The sequence below is a fragment of the Anastrepha ludens genome, chromosome X, assembly GCF_028408465.1.
Source record: "Anastrepha ludens isolate Willacy chromosome X, idAnaLude1.1, whole genome shotgun sequence".
Lineage (NCBI taxonomy): Eukaryota > Metazoa > Arthropoda > Insecta > Diptera > Tephritidae > Anastrepha > Anastrepha ludens.
The window spans coordinates 76384344-76405516 of record NC_071503.1 but is presented as its reverse complement, the minus strand read 5'-3'; the positions used below and the strand labels follow the sequence as shown (position 1 = coordinate 76405516).

Here is a 21173-nt window from a genome sequence, read left to right as displayed (position 1 = left end):
CCAGAAATATAAACAGAGTCATTATGAGAGAGTTACAAGATTTATTACACACACACAATGTTTTGGTGCAACGTTTTAAAACAACAATCGAAAAATTGTCATCTGATAATCACAAAATTAAAATTGATGCAAATAAAACGCCTGCCGGCGAACATCGTGGAAGATACAATCAACCAACTTCAAGCAACGAGGTTGCAATTGTTATATCTGGAGATGAATAGTTTTATTCCCGGAGCGGAGAACAACGAAAAAAAATAAAGCACACGGGTTTTAAAGTTGAATCAATAATGAGTATATGCGTATTTTGGGAAAATATTACAATTAATAAAGTTATAAATATATATGCACTATAACACCTCCACCGTTTGTTTGAGGCTCCGACGAAATTATATTATTTTTATAGGGTGGTTTCATTTTTTAGCTGCAGGTTTGGGATATATGTTGTTTGACTGTTCTTAAAGAAGTATATAAAAGTAATTAAGATACATATTGTTATGATAGTTAAGATATCTATACTATAACTAATTATTCTTGAATTTTTATCTGTATGTAGTGCTTGTTGTAGTGTTTTTTCGTATTCTATTTGTTTTAGATATAAGGATTCAATTTTTATGTCTGCTAGTGTTGTATTACTAGTGTCTTTAATTTTTGTTACAAGATTAGGTAAGATAATTTTATCGTACAATTTTATTTTTACATTGGTAAAAGTTTTATTCAATATGTTTATTTCACAATTTTCAAATTTGATGAAACAATTTCTCGTAGTTTCCAATTTAGCTTTGTTGCAATTATAGGATATTGTATTGTTAAAGTGCTTAAGTATCAATATTCCAGGAATTATTTCGATTATTTCTTGTGTATTTGATGTTTGCATTTTGCAGTTAGCTTCTTCAAAGTTTAGTATATTATTGAAACAATTATCACCATGGATAGTGAGTCTTGCGAATATTGTGGTATAGAGAGAATTATTATAATGTTACCTTCGTGAAGTGCTATAACTACTCTAATATTGGTATAACTGTCAAAGCCTGTGATTAGTTCAAGTTCGGTTTAGGTTAGAATATCTGTGGGGATGATTCCCTGTTTCCCGGAGAAAATAATCTATCCGATGTCGTCTACTTGATGTCGTAAGAGTGAGATGTCATTGTTAATCTAGTATACGTGCTCTATAAGTGTTATCTCGTCTTCTATGGTAGGAATTTTATTTCCTATAAAATTCTTGAATATAGTTGATTACTTAACTCCGTTAGTGTTTTGCTGAGAGTTTATATGATTAGTTATGTTCTGGTTAAGTTACTTTGTTCATCTTGTTTGTTATGTCTTCGTCGCTTGCCTGTAGCAATTTAAGAGTTTTACTTATTTGTTTTCCGTCGTCACTTTCCATTGTACCTGCAATCATTTTAAGGCCTTTACCTACAATGTTTAAGAGAGCCCGTTTCTTTCGGAAGTGAAGATTAAGATTTTCTATTTTTGCCCTTAGTAGCATAAAGTTCTTGTTTACTGCAGTTAATCATTTTTTTGATTCGCTACTGGACGCTTAGGATGTCAATGTTGGTTTTGTTTATTTCCACAGTTCTTTCATATTCTGTGGTGTTTATTATATGCAGTACCTTTATGTAGTGTTCGACCATTTATATTTCCCCTCTTTTATTGGTATGTATCCGTTATTGTTCGATAGGTCTTGTAAGTCGATAGTTTGAACCGGGAATGTTGGAACAATTCTTACCATTATTATTATCTATTTAATCATCTAAAACAAAAATCTATTTATTTAATTGTTGCCTTGATTTTGGAGTTACTTTTGTCTTGGTATTTCTTCTTAGATCTAACGTTAGTTGTATAATATTTATGTCCAGTTCCTGTCGTCTGTATGTGGTCATCGTCTATTTTTTCTGTATTAACTTTGCTATATTTTCTGTGGTTTTTTCCACCTCTTATCTCTTTAATATAATTTGGTCCGCTTTCCAGTTCAAACTCTTTCCGGTTTTCATTTAACTTCTGAGTATATTTTTTTTTTGCGTTTATAAGATCACGAATTTCTATATATCTACCCTCATAAATTTTGCCGTGAAGAATCCAAATAAGCCAGGCAAGTTACGCATGGTGTTCGACGCAGCTGCTGAGGTGGACGGTGTGTCCCTTAATTCACAGCTTATGAAGGGTCCGCAAGAGTATCGGTCTTTGCCTGCTATACTATTCCACTTTCGGGAAGGAGCAACGGGCGTGTGTGGGGACATCAAAGAGATGTTTCACCAGGTGCTGGTTCAACATGACGACAGATGTGCGCAACGATTTCTTTGGCGTCAAGGTGATACTACCAGACAGCCCGAGGTATATGAGATGCGCGTAATGACCTTTGGAGCAGCATGTTCGCCTTGCGCCGCCAATTATGTGAAGACGATCAATGCGTTGGAGTATGGCAACAAAGTCAAGGGTGCTACCCGAGCCGTGAAATCGATACTGGGCTACCATTATGTCGATGACTATGTCGATAGCTTTGACACAGAGGAAGAAGCAGCTGACATAACGAAACAAGTTCGAGCAATACATAAGATGGCCGGTTTCGATCTTTGTAATTTCGCGTCAAACGCGTTAAGAGTGACAGAAGCACTTAATGGTGACGGGAATATCCGTCAAATAGCAAATAAAGAAGGAGTACTGGTGGACAGAGTACTCGGTTTGTTTTGGCAGGCATCAACCGACACTTTTGGGTTTAAACTGAGAACGACAGCATGGGTCCTGCGATTCATTGACGTTTGCCGCCGCCGTAAACCGCCAGACCGAGGCTATGGGTTGACTGCCAAAGAAGTTGAGACTGCTAAGCTTTGTTTGTGCCGCCTCGTTCAACGCGGTGAATACGCCGAAGAGTTTCAGCACATCGAAAGCGGTCGCAACCTGCCACGCACCAGTTCGCTCATTCAACTTTCGCCTTATATAGACGAAGATGGTGTTCTTCGGGTACGAGGACGCATAGAAGCTGCCAGCTGGCTCCCAATAAGCGCGAGACGCCCTATCATACTACCGCCAAAGCATTGTTTCTCAAATCTGGTCGCCATGCACTACCACGTCAAAATGCATCATCAAAATCTAGAAGCCACTATTTGTGAGATACGTCGCCTTTATTGGGTACCACGCCTCAGGTGTTTGCTGCGCAGTATAGTCGCCAATTGCGCCATTTGTCGCTTAAGAAAAATCCATGCCGTATCGCCATTGATGGGCCCTCTTCCGATTGATAGACTCACTCCTTATGTCAGGCCATTCAGCTATACGGGCCTTGATTACTTTGGACCGATAACAGTAACTGTTCGCCGCGCCAACGAAAAAAGATGGGTGGCGTTATTTACGTGCCTGACAGTCAGGGCTGTGCATCTGGAGTTGGCTCATGACCTCAGCACTGACTCATGTATAATCGTATTGCGCAACTTTATAAATCGTCGCGGCGTTCCCGTACGTGTGAGGTCCGATAATGGGAAGAACTTCGTCGGTGCTGACATGGAAGCAAAGCGCTTCAGTGAAGTCTTCGATTGAAATCGCCTGCAGGGTGAGCTGTCGCAAAGGGGCGTAGAGTGGATCTTTAACTCCCCTTTCAACCCGGCAGAGGGGGGCGCTTGGGAACGATTGGTGCAGTGCGTCAAGAGGGTACTACGATGCACTTTGAAGGAAACGTCGCCACGGGAGCACACGCTCAACTGCTTCCTAATCGAGGCGGAAAATATTGTGAATTCTCGGCCGTTGACGCACTTGCCCATCTATGTCAACCAGGAGCAGCCGCTGACTCCAAATGACTTCCTTCTCGGTGAAGCCAACACACCGCGAGCTCCGATTGCCAGCGAAGTTCTGGAAACCAAATGCTTTCTTCGACAACAGTGACGTCTTGCTCGACGACTAAGGGACCATTTTTGGAAACGATGGATAGCGGAATACCTTCCGACATTGACACGCCGGGTTAAGTGGTGCCAAAGAACAAAACCTCTGCAGATAGATGACCTCGTCTTCATATGCGACCCCAATATATCTCGTCGGGACTGGTGTCGAGGCAAAGTGGAACGCTTGTATGCAGGAGCGGATGGTGAGGTCAGACGAGCTGACGTACGCACTTCGAGTGGATTAAAGCGCCGTGCCGTCTCCAACTTGGCTGTTCTGGACGTTGATGATGGTGAATCGGGTTGATTCACGGAGGCGGGAATGTTGGGAACCCCTGATTACTTATAAAAATATTGGGAAACCCTGATCAGTTATAAATTATTTGTTGTACTATACTTTATGTATTTGATTCCCGCTAATTCTGTGTATGCGCGTTTGTACATATGTACGCGAACAAGGAACAACGAAATAGGAACTCTGCATTGACCGTTACCTATTGTGCTGACATACTAGTTGTGTACAAGCGCGTATATACAGAATTAGCGCTAATTTGTATATGAGTACCGCAGTGTGTCCTTCGTCGAATTTGCCGCTGCGTTAATGACTGGTTCGATTTCAGAAATCAGTCGTTAGCCAGCGGAGGGAGGACACACTGCGAAATAAACGCTACAACGCTACAAGTTAAATTCGCAATTCCCTCCATTTTTATTTCGCAAAACTTTTTTTCACAGTATTGATTATCAGCAATAGTTTTGTTTTGAATTCCGTCCAACTTCTACCGTTTATTTGAAATGCAAAAGCGAATTTTGAAAATTTGTCGTTTGCTGTCATAAAAAGTTTCTTATCTAAGGTATAAAATACGTCTATGTGTAATATTTCGAGAGGTTTATGTGGGGTTTCCGTAATTTTATAAGGGATCTTTGGAGGTTTCCTGTCATGTTTTTCTAAGTTGCAAATTTCACAATTATTTATGAACTGAGTTATTCTTTGTTTCAATTTCGGATTGTAAATTCGCGTAATTAATTCCTCATAAACCGCCTGAACTCCTCTATGGTTTTTATTAAGGTGTTCATTCTTAATAATTTCGGTTAACCGATTTTCATCTTCTATGTCTTCTGTCATGAGAGCTGTCTGGCCGCAGCTTGTATGGAGAAAAATAAAAATTGAAAATCCGAAAGATTTCGGGTCGTAAAACATGAGGTTAGATGCAATAAAGAACGGTATATTTTTTCAGCCCGATCCGATGATGTCTAACCGTGCCCATTTGATCCCAAAGTATGGAAAATTTGAAAAAATCACAATTTTTACTAATTTTTTTTCGTTTCCAATTTTTTTGTTCGAATTTTATATTTATTGATGTGTGCGATTTTAATTAATGATCTTGTTTACTTTATTGCGGTATGGCCCAATTTATACCGCGAAAACCACCTGACAAAAGGCGCTTTCAGCACACATAACTGATTAGTGATACGTGGAAAATACGTCACCGTCAGTTCATTAATAGAAAATTCCAACGGCGCAAGAAAAAAATTGTATTAAAAAACTTAAAAATCTTTACGAGGAATGGAGAAATTTACAAAAACATTCCAAGACTCCTAACGAGAAGTGTCGTAAAAATGAAGCAGAGTTCAAGGATAAAATTGAAAACTTCATATTTGACATTACAGCCATGGATACCCTAGGTATAATGAAAATGCAGGAAGATAAAGACTTTCTTTTGCTCTAAAAAAATAGAGAACGTCCAGGTAGTATTTATGGTGCCGATACTGTACTCACAAGAAAAGAAAAACTCAAAGAGCAACGAATGGAAGGAGAAAGAAAGCGCGTTGAAAAGCATTTAGTTCATAGTAAGTTTATTAAAGTTAAGCTTTACTGGTTCTTTTTTTTAATATTTGATCCCATTTGAAGCTAGTTATGCTCTTGAAGTCTCTGATACCGAGGATGCTGAAAAGGATATTTCAGCTGGCGAAGAAAATTCAGCAAAATATATGAATGAAGGCGAAGATACAGATGGAAGTAACATTAATTTACCACCGAAAAAGGCAAATCGAGGAGAAATTAATTGTATTGATGATAGAATGCTTGCATGCATGGACAAATGTAACCTCTCAACAAGAGATGCCATGCATTTGGTGAGTGCAACGGTTGTTGCCTTCATAAATACCATGCAAAATGTTAATGGAACGCCGTCAATAAAAATGGAAGATTTAATTCTTAATCGAACAACATTACATTCGATGAGGAGAGATTATCGTCGCAGACAAGCTCAAGAGATTATTAATGGATTCAATGTAATGGTTTTACTGAATATGTTTATAAGATTTTGGATTCTTGACCTTTCTTTTTACTTGTTTGTAGATTCCCGACGTTTTTGTCCTTCACTGGGATGGCAAGCTGCTTGCAGAAATCCGAGGCACAGAAAAGAAAGATAGATTGTCTCTCGTTGTCACAGGAGAAAATATGGAAAAACTGCTGGGGACACCAAAAATTGAAAGTTCAACGGGAGATGCAATAGCTGCAGAAATACATAATTTGTTGTGCAAGTGGAAGCTCGATGATTTAGTGGAAATTGTATCATTTGGTACAACAGCTGCTAATACGGGAGTTAATAATGGAGCAGCGTTCTTGCTTGAAAAAAGGTTGGGCCGAAATCTACTTTTCGTTCCCTGTCGTCACCATGTTAGTGAGTTGCTAGTCAAAGCAGTGTTCGAACTAAATTTTGGCAAATCATCAGCACCGGAAGTTCCCTTATTCAATCGTTTCTCTAACAGCTGGAAAAACATTAATTCTCAGTCATTCAAAAGTGGAATATCGGAAAATTAAGTTCGGAAAGTCTTTACAATAGCTGAAGTGGAAATATTTAAGAATTTTTGTCTAACTGCTTAAATAGTCACCACACTCGTGCCGATTATAAAGAATTACTACAACTATTGTTGCTCTTTGTTGGGGAAGACGTACCAAATTTTTCACAAGTACGGTCACCTGGTGCAACATCACACGCAAGGTTTATGTCGAAGTCCCTATATGCCTACAAAATGTTTCTGTTTCGCCAGCAATTCGTGTTAACGACTTCAGAGATAAAGAGTCTAAGAAGCGTTTGTATTTTTTTAGCCTGCATATACGTTCCATATTGGTTTCGTTGTGTGGATCCAATAGAATAGAATATAAATGATTTTATTTCATCAAGAACTAAAACATTCTTTACCCGCTTAGGAATTGAAACAAGTTTTTTGGAATCAGATCCTTCAACTTGGCAAGAAAGTGAAGACTATATAGCGGGAAAATGAATTTGTCAGCATTTGTCTGTAGTTAATGACGCTGCAGAGAGAGCATTGAAATTCATCACAGACTACAGCAGATCGCTTACTTATAATGAAGAAGATAAACAGTACTTACTGCAAGTTGTTGAGCACTACAGGCAATTGTATCCGTCTTACACCAAAACATCTCTCATTAAATAGACAATCTAATTTTTTAATTAAAATTTTATTAAATTAAAATAAATTATATAAATAAAGTTAAATTATATATATACTAAGTATATACATATTAAATTAAATTAAATTATATAAATTGGAAACAAAAAAAATTTTGTAAAAATTGTGATTTTTTGAAATTGTCCATACTTTGGGCTCAAATGGGCACGGTTAGGCATCATCGGATCGGGTTAAAAATTACACCGTTTTTTATTACTCCTAACCTCATGTTTTAAGACCCGAAAATTTATGGATTTCCACAAAAAAAAAGTTGCGGCCAGTCTAGTGTACATCTAAGTACCTTAAAATTTGTAAACATTTTTAAACATTGTATAAAAATCATCTTGAATAAGAATAGCGTTAAGCTGTGTTAGATTAAAATGATTCTTTAGTATTGTAATTGTCGTTTCTCTGTCTATTTCTTTCATAGAAATTAATTTTCTTTTATTCTTAAAAACAGATTTATTTTTTATTCTTAATGATCCAGAGGTTGTTTTCATTACAACTACTTGGTTTTTAAACATATTAATTGGTGAAGTAGTACTTTTTATTGTAACATTATCACATTCTAGTGTATTTATGCTGGGTTCAGTTTCAATCCTTCACAAAGCATCGGCATTACCATTCTTTGTTCCTTTTTTGTACCTAATTTCGTGATCGTATTCGGATAATCTTAATCTCCACCTAACAAGTTTCGAATTGGGTTCATTTATAGAAAAGAGCCATGTTAGTGGCTTGTGATCTGTTTCTATCACAAATTTGCGACCAAAGAGGTAGGGTCTAAAATATTTTGTTTTCCTGTTTCGAATAAGATGTTCATCGCTTCTTCCAAACTGTTTGGATTTCTACAAGCTAATATTGTCTTCATCGGTTCAGGTATTTTAGATTTAAATACATTTAACGCGGCTCTACAATTATTTTGGGCTGCTAAGTTTAGTCCTCCTTGTTCTTGCCCGAGAACCGAAAGCGTTTTGTTATTTAACCGTCTTAATTTATTTTTTATTTCTTCATAAAATTCTACACTAGTACTTTTGAAGACTGTTGCCCTGAGTAGATCAAATAAATCGTCGCAGCTTAACCTATCGCCGAAATTATTTTGTGGTACACCCCTTATATCGCTCTACGAAATGGCTTGGCAATTGATTTCGACAACTTCTCTAGCTTTTCCTTTCAGTTTGCTTTTTATTAGATCCGAAAAAAGGGATTGTGACAGTTCGTCATATTGTTGGAGTAACGGGTGGATTTTGTCTATCAAACTTAAAAACGTTCGGAGGTCTCTAAAATCTCCATTAAATTCGGGAAGAGTCCCTAAATATTTAAGAGGGTCGAAATTTATTTGGGCCATTTAATTTTGGGTATTTTACAATATTACCTTACTATATAATTTAATGATAACTTTTGATAATTTTACTTAATTGACTCACTTCTGCGATGCCTTCCTCCTGCAGTGGATGTAATGTGTTGGTGTCTTTCACGAGTGCGATGGTGGTAATTCAAATCGGGAAATATTTGCTGCTGTTTGATTTTTGCTGGTTGAAGTTTCTTTTTCACGGTTTTGCTTATTTGCAGCTGATTTGGATTTCGCTCGTTTGCTGTGGATTTGTAGATCTTTCTTGAATGTTCGTTGGTACGTGTTGAAATGATTGTTACACTGTTGTTGTTTGGTAGTTTCCTGTCTTAGTTTTATTCTGATGTCAATGGGGATACACTTCACTCGTGCTCACTGCGTGTAATGTTTTTTTTTTGTTTTTGATTTGGCGAATTTTATTTACTCGTAAAAAGTTTTATAAAAGATTCCTTTTGTGGCAATCCTTTGCTCACTAAAAGTCTTTATGTCCTGTTCGATTTTGGCAATTTGTGCCCACAAAGTACAGGTGTTTATTATTTTAAATTTTTGGTTTTGGCAATATTTTGCCCACAAACACAAATGTTTATTATTAAAGTGTTTTTTTTTTGTTTTTTCCACCGTTGCGGCAATCTTTTGCCAGCAATTTCGCGGAAAAGTCCAAGGACCGCATTAAGGGTAAAAACCCACTTATCCTTACTTAATCTTATAGTGGATAGGATAATTACGGTATCCTACCGACTGCGCCAGTTTTATTCCCGGAGCGGAGAACAACGAAAAAGAATAAAACACACGAGTTTTAAAGTTGAATCAATAATGAGCTATCTTTCTTTATTTTACACTTTCTTAAATACTATTATTTTGCTTTCCGTTGCATTTTCGTTAGCGGAAATGCACTTGGACAAATTTACATATTGACACATATTGTGGGAAAAGAATACAATTAATAAAGTTATGAAATTTAATACAATTATTTTGCTTTCTGTTGCATTTTCGTTAGCGGAAATGCATTTGGACAAATATACATATTTTGGGGAAAAAATAAAGTTAAGAAATTTAATATTATTATTTTGCTTTCTGTTGCATTTTCGTTAGTGGAAATGCATTTGGACAAATATACATATTTTGGGGAAAAAATAAAGTTAAGAAATTTAATATTATTATTTTGCTTTCTGTTGCATTTTCGCTAGCGTATTGTGGGAAAATATTACAATTAATAAAGTTATAAATATATATGCACTATAACAATGAATTTCAACCAAGAGATATTGTTTTACAAAGAAGAAATGATACACTGCAACGTGTTAATGAAACGCATCGAAAATATGATGCATTACAATATCCTCTTATGTTCTGTCGTGGTGAAGATGGTTATTCGATTGATATAAAACAAATAAATCCAGCAAATGGTCAAGAAACAAATAAAACTGTAAGCGCAATGAATTATTATGCATACAGAATCATGATAAGAGAAAATCAAGAGAATCACATTTTAAAATGTCGTAAATTATTTCATCAGTATATTGTTGACATGTATGCGAAAATAGAAACAGAACGATTGAATTAATAACATTAGATTCAACCAAAGAAAATTACGCTGTGACGAATACATACATTTACGAGATGCAATTAACAACGATACCAACGTTAATAACATTGGTCAAATGGTAATATTACCTTCATCGTATACAGGCAGTCCAAGGCATATGCATGAATACGCCCAAGATGCAATGTTATGTCAGAAATTATGGTCGACCCGACTTATTCATAACTTTCACATGCAATCCGAAATAGGATGATATTAAGAATCATTTATATCCTGGGAAATTAGCTACTGATAGGCATGACATTACTGCAAGAGTGTTTAGACGAAAGCTACAGTCTCTAATGGATTACATTGTAAAATATAAAGTTTACGGAGAGGCACAATGTTTCATGTATTCTGTGGAATGGCAAAAAAGAGTCTTGCCTCATGCGCATATTTTGATTTGGTTAAAACAAAAACTAACCACAGATAAAATTGATCATATTATATGTGCTGAAATTCCAGATATAAATGAAGATCCAGAATTACATACTACTGTAACCAAAAACATGATTCATGGACCGCGTGTTACGTTAAATCAAAATTCTCCGTGTATGGTTGATAGTAAATGTTCAAAAAACTACCCAAGGCAATTAATTGCTGAAACAATGACTGGAAATGATGGATATCCAATCTACCGTAGAAGATCACCAGAAGATAATGGAAAAACAGTCACTGCGTATTCCAAATTATTATCGAAAAAATTTAACGCACATATAAATGTGGAATATTGTAACTCCGTAAAATCCATCAAATACATATGCAAATATATCAATAAAAGAAGTGACATGGCAGTATTTGGAGTTGTAAATCGAAATGATGAAATTACTAATTACCAAATGGGAAGATACATTAGTAGCAACGAAGCAGTTTGGAGAATATTATCATTTCCGATTCATGATCGCTATCCAGCTGTTATTCATTTGTCAGTCCATTTAGAAAATGAACAAAGTATTTATTTCACTGAAAATACTGCTCAACAAATGGCCGAACGACCACCAGCAACAACACTAACTGCATTTTTCAACTTATGTGAAACAGATTCATTTGCAAGAACATTGCTTTATTCAAATGTTCCTAAATATTATACTTGGAATGATGTTTCTATTTACGTTTACTCTTAGTTGATATTCCCGGCCCAAGATCATTCGAAAGTTTGAATCGAGATAATGGCCATCTTTGTTGTACTTATCAGCAAACATGCAAAGAATTGAATTTGCTTGAAAATGATAATCAGTGGAATGCAACTCTTATGGATGCATGTGCAACAAGTTCTCCACACCAAATAAGAACACTATTTGCCATCATTATTGCTACATGTTTCCCAGCAAACCCCAAATAATTGTGGAGTACTTACCAAGAAAACATGACAGAAGATATCCTACATCAAGTACGTCGCATTACTGCAAATCCAAATTTGAATTATGCAGATGAATTAAATAATGAGGCATTAATTAAAATCGAAGACTTTTGCCTGATGATTGCAAATAAAACTCTGAGTGAGTTAGGTATGATCGCACCAAATCGTCCGATGCATGATGCATACAATGCAGAATTAAGACGTGAAAAAGAATATGATCGAAATGATCTGAACACATTTGTAACAACAAACCTACCAAAATTAAACACAGAACAAAGGCAGGCATATGACTCAATAATAGACAATGTTGCAAATGAAAGAGGAGGAATATTCTTCTTAGATGCACCAGGTGGGACTGGAAAAACGTTTTTGTTGTCGTTAATTTTGGCCACCATTCGATCACAGAATAATATTGCATTGGCTTTGGCATCATCTGGAATAGCGGCAACTTTATTGGACGGCGGTCGCACTGCACATTCTGCATTAAAGTTACCATTAAATATGCAAGTAAATGAAGAACCAACTTGCAACATTTCTAAAAATTCTGGAATGGGAAAGGTTTTACAAACATGTAAAATTATTGTATGGGATGAATGTACGATGGCTAATAAAAAATCACTGGAAGCCTTAAATAGAACACTGAAAGATTTTCGAAATAACCCAAACATATTTGGTGGTGCACTAATTCTATTGGCCGGTGATTTTCGACAAACTTTGCCTGTTATTCCCAAATCAACAGCAGCTGATGAATTGTGAGCGTGCCTTAAATCTTCTAATCTGTGGAGATATGTTCAAAAACTCACATTAACTACTAATGTTCGTGTGCAGTTACAGAATGATCCAACAGCTGCTGAATTTTCCGAACATTTGTTGCAAATTGGAAATGGACGAAAGCCAATTGATAAGAATACAGGCATGATCACACTTCCAACTAATTTTTGTACCGTAACAGAATCAAGAGTACAATTAGTGCAAAATGTATTGCACAAAACTATCGAATTCAAGATTGGCTAAGCAAGAGAGCTATATTACCTGCCAAAAATGTCGATGTCAATGAAATCAATGCCAGTATTTTGACTCAAATTCCAGGTGAAGTTGTCACCTATAAATCAATTGATTCAATCACTAATCCCGACGATGTAGTGAATTATCCAATTGAATTTTTGAATTCACTTAATTTGCCTGGCTTGCCACCACATCGTTTGCAATTGAAAGTCGGCGCAGTGATCATTATGTTGCGAAATATCGATCAGACGGACAAGATTAGCAGTGAAACGAACAATGAACAATGTAATTGAAGCAACAATTTTGAAAGATAAATTTAAAGGTGAAGATGTTTTGATTCCGCGCATTCCAATGATTTCAACGGATTTGCCTTTTGATTTTAAGCGACTTCAATTTCCCATTCGCTTTGCTTTTGCTATTACAATCAATCAGTCTCAAGGTCAAACACTTCAATTATGTGGAATTGACCTAACTTATCCATGCTTTGGACATGGGCAACTGTATGTAGGATGTTCTCGAGTAGGGAAACCATCGTTACTTTATATTTATACACCGCATGAAAATAAAACCAAAAATTTTGTGTATCAGAAGGCCTTAGAATAAGTTAGTTTACAATCATTAGAGTAAGTCACTAAAATAAATAAAACATTGTTATTAGAATAAATCATAAAATAATGGCCGAGCATTAATTAAATGATGAAACAAGAAAAAAAACAAAGAACACTTTTCATTTATATTTTTCTTTCCCTCAGCGAAGCGGGTGAGGGTCCGCTAGTCAAGATATATATAAATATGTAATATATGCTCATCAGAACGAAAAGGTTAATGCACTGAGAATCTTAAACTCTGAATCAGATTATACAATAAATTTACTAATATACAAGAAATGTATAAATTATTTTTACCAATTGAAGAACATCCTTATAAATTTACTCTATATTTAACCATAATCATAATTATAAAGGGTGGTTAAGTTTCAAGGCGGCCGCCGTAGCCGAATGGGTTGGTGCGTGATTACCATTCGGAATTCACAGAGAGGTCGTTGGTTCGAATCTCGGTGAAAGCAAAATTAATAAAAACATTTTTCTAATAGCGGTCGCCCCTCGGCAGGCAATGGCAAACCTCCGAGTGTATTTCTGCCATGAAAAAGCTCCTCATAAAAATATTTGCCGTTCGGAGTCGGCTTGAAACTGTAGGTCCCTCCATTTGTGGAACAACATCAAGACGCACACCACAAATAGGAGGAGGAGCTCGGCCAAACACCTAACAGAAGTGTACGCGCCAATTATTTATTTATTTTTTTTTTAAGTTTCAAGCGTCGGTGTTGATTTTGAATAAAACACAATTTTTTTTAGGAAATTATTTTTATTTCTCTTTATTATAATAATATTGGTATGGCTTAATTACGTATGGAACAAAATATCGGCCAAATGGCCGCCGCAGCCTCGGCGGCACACATCCGTCCGATGGTCCAAATTTTCGATGACGCTGAGACATAATTGAGGTTCTATGCCGTTAATGTGCCGAATTATCTCATCCTTTAGCTCTTGAATTGTTGCTGGCTTATCGACATACACCTTTTCTTTCAAATAACCCCAAGGAAAGAACATCGGCCCTTGAAATTTAACCACCCTTTATTAGCTTTAGTCACGTACTTAATTATAAAATTATATATAGTACATGTCGACAACTACAATGAAACATCAGACACCAAAAGAGTTCGAATTGGCTTATCTAACCGAGTCACAACGTCTACAAAACCTGATCCCTTCGAAATGAGGACATTTCATTTTTAACGCAGGGGAGAGTGAACGACGTTAGTATAAACACTAGTTATATACATATCGACATACATAACACAGGCCTGCGAAATATAACTTTTTTCAGTTTCTAGAATGGCTGTACTTGTTTCTTGTAGTTTTTTATGCGCTGAAAACGAATCTGACCTTCAAAATGCTCCATCACGTCAGGATTTTTGGTAAATGAAGCCTAAAAGGTAAAAAAATGGCCATTTTAGCCATTTTTGATAATTTTTTTTGGGATAGAAAATTTTTTTTTCAATTTTCGACGAAAAGGTCGCATAGTACAACTCTTTAGCTTTAAAACCCATTTTTTAAAATTATTGTACGATTCTTTAAAAAAAAGTTATGACATTTTGAAATTAACAGTTTCAGTAACGCCAATAGACGTTATACCCAACGTATGTGTAAAAAAATGATCAAAAATGGCTAAAATGGCCATTTTTTGACCTCTTAGGCTTCATTTACCAAAAATCCTGACGTGATGGAGCATTTTGAAGGTCAGATTCGTTTTCAGCGCATAAAAAACTACAAGAAACAAGTACAGCCATTCTAGAAACTCACCCTCGCAGGACTGTGTAATCAATGATTACTCATCATTAACTATACCGACACACAAAAATACCATGTGCACTTTAACCCTGTATGATAACAATGTACATAACACCAAAACAACAAAACTTATCTCAACATGATTTACCACAAACTGCAACGGACAAACAATATAACAACAGAAATGCACTATCACTAAAACAAACAATAATAACCTTAATAGCTATCTACTAGTGAACAGATAACGACCTACGCATATCTATGCTATAAATAGTATTAAGATTGATGTAAACGAGTTAGTCTAAGATTATGAATAAAGAATGCACGTCTTGGTGCAACAAAAAATATTCTTTTACTCAATATCGATGTTAGATATTAACTAGCGGCAACGGATGACTTGCTGCTCTTTATGGAGGAGAAGAGAGTGGGGGTGGCCCTAATACAGGAACAATGTCGCATGTAGGACAAAGTCACTGACCTTGACTATCCTTACTACGTGCTACCACTTAAGGTAAGATAAGAAATTCCATCTCAGTTAGAAAAAACTTGAATGGCAAATATATTTCTCTTCGCGCAGTTTTGCAACGCAGATCTGACGTCGGCAGTATGTGAGCAGAGTTAAGGCTCCTGCTCCTGATGCTCGGCATGGGGTAGCAGCTACATAAACATACGAGGTGTATGTAACCGAGCGGAGGTTATTGATATAACACGATTGTCAAATATCGGTTCATTAAAAGTTGACCACTGCACACTGTGACTTTTTATCGTTTTAGGATGCCAAAATTAAAAAAAAAAAGTTCTGCGAAAATGATTTTCTTTCGGTATGTTGTGTAAAAATGACCAAATTTTACGACAGTGTACTCAAAATTCATCAAAACAATAGTTTTAAGAAAGATAACCGTTTACAAACACAAGCCGGTGCGTCAATTGAATAATTTTTATTTATTATCCGAACATCGCTGTGAAGTTTGTCAAAAGATATAATACGAATAAGTATCAATTTCATAAAATTGAGTATTTGCTGATTAAATTTCAACACTTTTGTACTTCAGGGGTAAGTAAGAGGATTATAAAGTTTTTACTATCGATACAAATCCGCTCAGTAAAATATCACTAAAACAGCCATAGCTTAATATTATTTTTGATATTTTACTGAGAAAAACTTATATTGGTCCATCGAGTTCCGTCCATTCTTTAACAGCGAAACGACCTTTAGGATTCTGTGTTTCAGACACTGGAATAAAATTTTGCTACAATTTGCTACCACAGCTTTAATAGAAGTTTTCATGGCGATTCCTCGGAAAGAACTTTTTGAAATTTGGCTGACGAGCTTAAAAGAAGCGCGTCGTTATGCGGTGTTAGAGAAAATTTTTGCGGTGATCGGAAGAGACGTGGATACTAAAAAGCTAGGAGAGCGTATAAAAAAACTGTGTTACCAATTTTCTTCAAAGTGGGAGGGGTCTTGCCGAGTTAAGGCCCGTGTTCTAGCCCGTAATTATAGTTGGTTTTCCAAGAGTGAAGACTTTGGAAAATACCGTCTTGATGTTGGGCCATCAACTTCATCCTCTATTAGATCCAATGTAGGTAGACCACATGTGGCGTTTTCCGATTCTTCTCTTCGCACAAAGAAAAGAAAAGCAAAGAGTCTTTTAGCAGTATCAAATAGCGAAAAAGTGTTAATGGCGGCAGAAATGGGACTTAGATCAAACGGTAAGTGAAATTCCGCAATATTATTTAAAGAGCTGTGTTTGTCTTCACCGTCAAGAGGTACTGTGTTGAAAAAATCTCGACTTTCGAAATAGCGCAACAAAAGTTTATCGCCAGACCAAGCACTTGCGCTGATAATAGATGCAAATGATTCAAGACAGCATACAGCAGAAATAAATCCCAAATTATATCCGTCGTATAACTGCATAAAAAAGTCCAAAGCTTTATGTTACCCAGAAAAAATCACAGTAACCGAAACGTATGCCGAAATTGAGTTGCAAGCGCTTATTGATCATAGTATAAAAAGGTTGTGTAACGCACAAAAAGAAGTACTGCTGTCGATTCCCAGTATTCAAGAAGTTTTCGTGACTTTCAAATGGGGTTGCGATGGTTCGAAGCAAAAACGGTATAAGCAAAAGTTCAGCGAAGAAAATCAATCTGATAGCAGCATGTTTTTTGTTTCACTAGTACTTCTCGAAATGTATACTCTAGTTAATCAACGTAGAGTTGTTATATGGAGGAACCCTTTTCCATCATCAACCAGATATTGCCGTCCCATTAAATTTTTGTTTGAAAAAGAAACGCGAGATGCTATTGTGAGAGAAGTAAAGATTGTGGAAGACCAAATTTCTAATCTTCTTCCTACAATAATTAAGATGGAAAATTTAAACTTTAAAGTTACTAGTACACTAATTTTGTGTATGATTGACGGTAAAGTATGTAATGCACTTTCAGCATAAACCTCATCTCAAGCGTGTTATATCTGTGGTGCTTCAGCGAAGGATATGAATAATTTTAGCGCTTTGTCGGAACGGAAAGTTGACGCAAACATGCTAAGATTCGGCATTTCACCACTTCACTCATGGATACGGTGCATGGAGTGTGTGTTGCACATTGTATATCGGTTGGAACTAAGGAAATGGTGTGTAAGAGGCGCCGAAAATAAGGAAAAACTGAAACAGAGGAAGGAAAGCATTCAAAGCAGATTTAGAAACGAAACTGGGCTTTTAATTGATATGCCAAAAGAGAAATCTGGCAATACAAATGACGGAAACACAGCACGACGTTTTTTTAGTAAGGCAGAAGTTACTGCAGACATTACAGGCATTAACTTATGTCTCTTAAAAAGGCTACTATTCCATTCAAGACATATAATATCGTCATGCATGGTTCCTATTGGTCAGCTTTCTGAAGAAGCGCAAGAATCGAGAAATAAAGATGTCAGAAGATATCGCGAATGGTATACAATGAAAAGTTCACGAACTCAAACCAATGAGGATTTATTGCACAGGCTTCTAATATCATCCGATCCCTACATTTGCAGCTTACGTAAGCCATCGAAGACCAAGCGCGGGACTTTGCCTCAAGATGTAATTGCATTGCCGGCCCAGGAAGAAGTATTATGAATAATTGCTTTCGAATAAGTGTTTATGTTTTGTTATGTTTAATCTTTAGAAACTGTTTATTGGCTTACTATTAATAAAATAAAGATCAGTGACATATTTATCATTGAAACAATTTGTGATTATCTCCTTCATTGATCAGTATAATGTAGTATAAAAAGGTACCCAGGGGCTGAATGAAATCTTTTAAGTATTAGTCATAAGCCTCTAAGCTAAAGTTAAGAAATCTAAACAATTTGTATTTAAATTGGCACTGGAAAATGCTTTTAAAGTAGAAAATATGATGATGTGAAATTTTACCTTATATGTGGGCAAGGAGAAAAAGTGGGCGTATCACGCCCATTTTTATTCTCAAATCAGATTTAGGTATCTGCAACCACACTGCAAAGTTTTAAATGAATTGCTCTATTGGTTTGGCTGTTATTAATTTTGGCATCCTAAAAGTGAAAAAAGTCACACTGTGCACTGGCATGTTTCACCAAAGTGCTCCCTTTTGGGCCACTATAGAATTGTGTTCATAGTCAACATAGAACGATCTAAACGACTTCCCTATAGGAATCCAAAATAGGCTGATTGGACAAATGTTTCAAAGCCTATATCTATGTTAGATCCCCCTGAAGAGAAGAAAACAACTAACGTCTCCAGCTGCTCCAGAAATAGATGAAGCTTTTCGTAGATCTTATTCAGTAAGCAGGCCGCCAAAAAACCAAACTTATCAAGGGGGACCAGGAAGCTCAAACTGCTAAGAAGAGAAACAAGAAGACTTCACAATGCAGCAAAGGAGTCACAGACGACAGAGGACTTGGACTGCTATCGAAATATCGCCGTTACTGTGCAACCAGTTTTAAATGACTTGCTGTTTAACGTCAGCAATGATTAAGACAGTTTCTTATGCGGACGATGTAGTCATGCTGATGACTGAGAAGTTTCTCTCGACTATCAGCGGGCTCATGCAATCAGCGTTAAAGGAACTCTCTAAGTGGGTGACCTTAACTGGTAGAATGGTTAAAGGGCTTATGGCCTGGAACCGTATATCAACCACTGGGCAACCACGGTACAATACGATGATCAGATCCATTTTGGTTTATGGAGGTATCATGTGGTGGGAGGCGGTGCAGATATAATCCTACCTAAAGGCTCTAATAAAAGTCCAAGGATAAGCTTGAGTAGGATTCGATCGACTCCCCATTGATGTACAGGGTGAACGATATGAAGTGTTATCAACTTCACACTGCTTGTGTCTGGGAAATAGCTCATGACATCAACGTCAAAATTGTTCTAATCACAGTTCAATATATTGTTTATAAGCCATCAAAAGCATTTGCGTCTCAGTTTTGTTGAATTTTTTTTTCTGTGATGGAATTCAAACGTAATAGTGTGATTGCGGTATATTTGGCTGGAAAATTACAACTAGCCATTGTTCGTGAGCTCAGTCACCTCAAAGTAAATAAAATGTTTGTGTATCGCACTATAAAACGTTACAATGATATTGGTAGCATTGCAAAACGCTATGGAGGTGGACCAAAAAAAACCGCCACAACGCCAGAAATGGTTCGGAAAGTGAAGGCTCGACTTGAACGAAATCCTAGTCGAAGTGGAAGAAAAATGGCCAAAGAACCGAAAATATTGCAAGACAGCATTCGACGCATATTGAAAAATGAGCTCAAGGTCAAGGCTTACAAGTTCCAAAAAGCACTCGATCTTTCACCCCAAAAAAAAGTTCGGTGCGAAAGAGCAAAGGAGCAACATTGTGTTTTCTGATGAAAAAAAATTCCCAATTGAGCAGTTCATAAACACTCCAAACGATCGTGTTTACCTGACCGAAGGCTCATACGAGGATTTGAGCCTACGTATGGCCACTCGAAGCAATTTCCCATCGTAAGTAATGGTTTGGGCCGCAGTGACCGCTGATAGACGCTCTCCAATCATTTTGATCGAGCCTGGTGTCAAAGTGAATGCGACTTATTATCGGGGAAATGTTTTAAAAGCTGCTTTAGAGCCCTGGACACGCAAGCATTTCGGTCGTAGACCATGGACGTTCCAACAGGATTCGGCACCGTCTCATAAAGCTCGCGTGAACCAAGAATGGCTAAAAAATCATGTTCCACATTTCATGGAATTGGCTTTCGAATTCGCCAGAGCTATCGAGCTAAGGTGAATATACATATGTTAAAATTGTAATCATTTTTGAACACTTTTGTCTTTGAAATCAATAAAACCTAATTTCACATAAAAAAGTTATGGTGTTTTGAATGGGTAACATTTCATATCATTCACACAGTATATATTAAAGGGATAGCGGCCAAATCTGTTTCTAGTAGTAGGTATGCTAAACGAAAACTCGAACGGTCATGCATCAGTTCTAGCATATACATATATACCTATATATATCAATATGTATGTACATATATTATGTTAGTAAGGTTTCTGCAAAAGTTCAATTACATCTTCAATTCATAAAGTGTTGCAAACATATGTGCATACGCATGCAGCAACCATGACCTGCCTCACGAGCATCGCCTTATCATATTTACAAGCAATAATTAGGAAGTAAATAACAACCTAACAAATGCTAAAACAATTCTCTTTTGCATATGCATGTACATACATATGTGTATGCACACGGAGGTCGCGCTCCCCAGGGATCGGGGCGACTAAGCTGGGCTCTAAGCTACCGTGGGGGTCGGCAGGTTGCGGATAGCCGGACGGCCTGCAGTAGCAGGTTAGTTTCGAATAAGTTCTAACAAATAAACAGCCCCCGACAATGAGCGGCAGAAATGGAGGAATCGGTCTAAAAGCTAGCTAATCCGAAGAGGTTCCTGTGACAAAGGCGAAACGACACCGCCTTTAAAAAAATAAGTGTCCCCCTCATCATGCAAAGGCATGGTGAAAATTAAAAAATCCAGAAGCGACTGACTCATATTGGGCGGCTCCCTGGTCAGCGTCTGTCCCCCATGTTAGGGGCGGCTGTTAATTTAAAACGATCTAGATTAAGACCGAGCCCAGTAAGGTCTTAATTACGATATACTGGAAAATGTTTGGAACATACTGCCACGAGCTGACGGCTGCGCTATTCT

At 36.8% G+C, this 21173-nt stretch overlaps 1 long non-coding RNA gene across 1 annotated transcript; it reads left to right on the top strand.

The window, feature by feature from the left end:
- Positions 1-12161: 12161 nt before the first annotated feature.
- LOC128869490 (uncharacterized) lies at positions 12162-18211 on the top strand. Its single transcript, XR_008455314.1, has 3 exons — positions 12162-15497; positions 15564-16040; positions 16203-18211. It is a non-coding gene; the product is annotated as an uncharacterized LOC128869490 (long non-coding RNA).
- The last annotated feature ends 2962 nt before the right edge of the window (positions 18212-21173 follow it).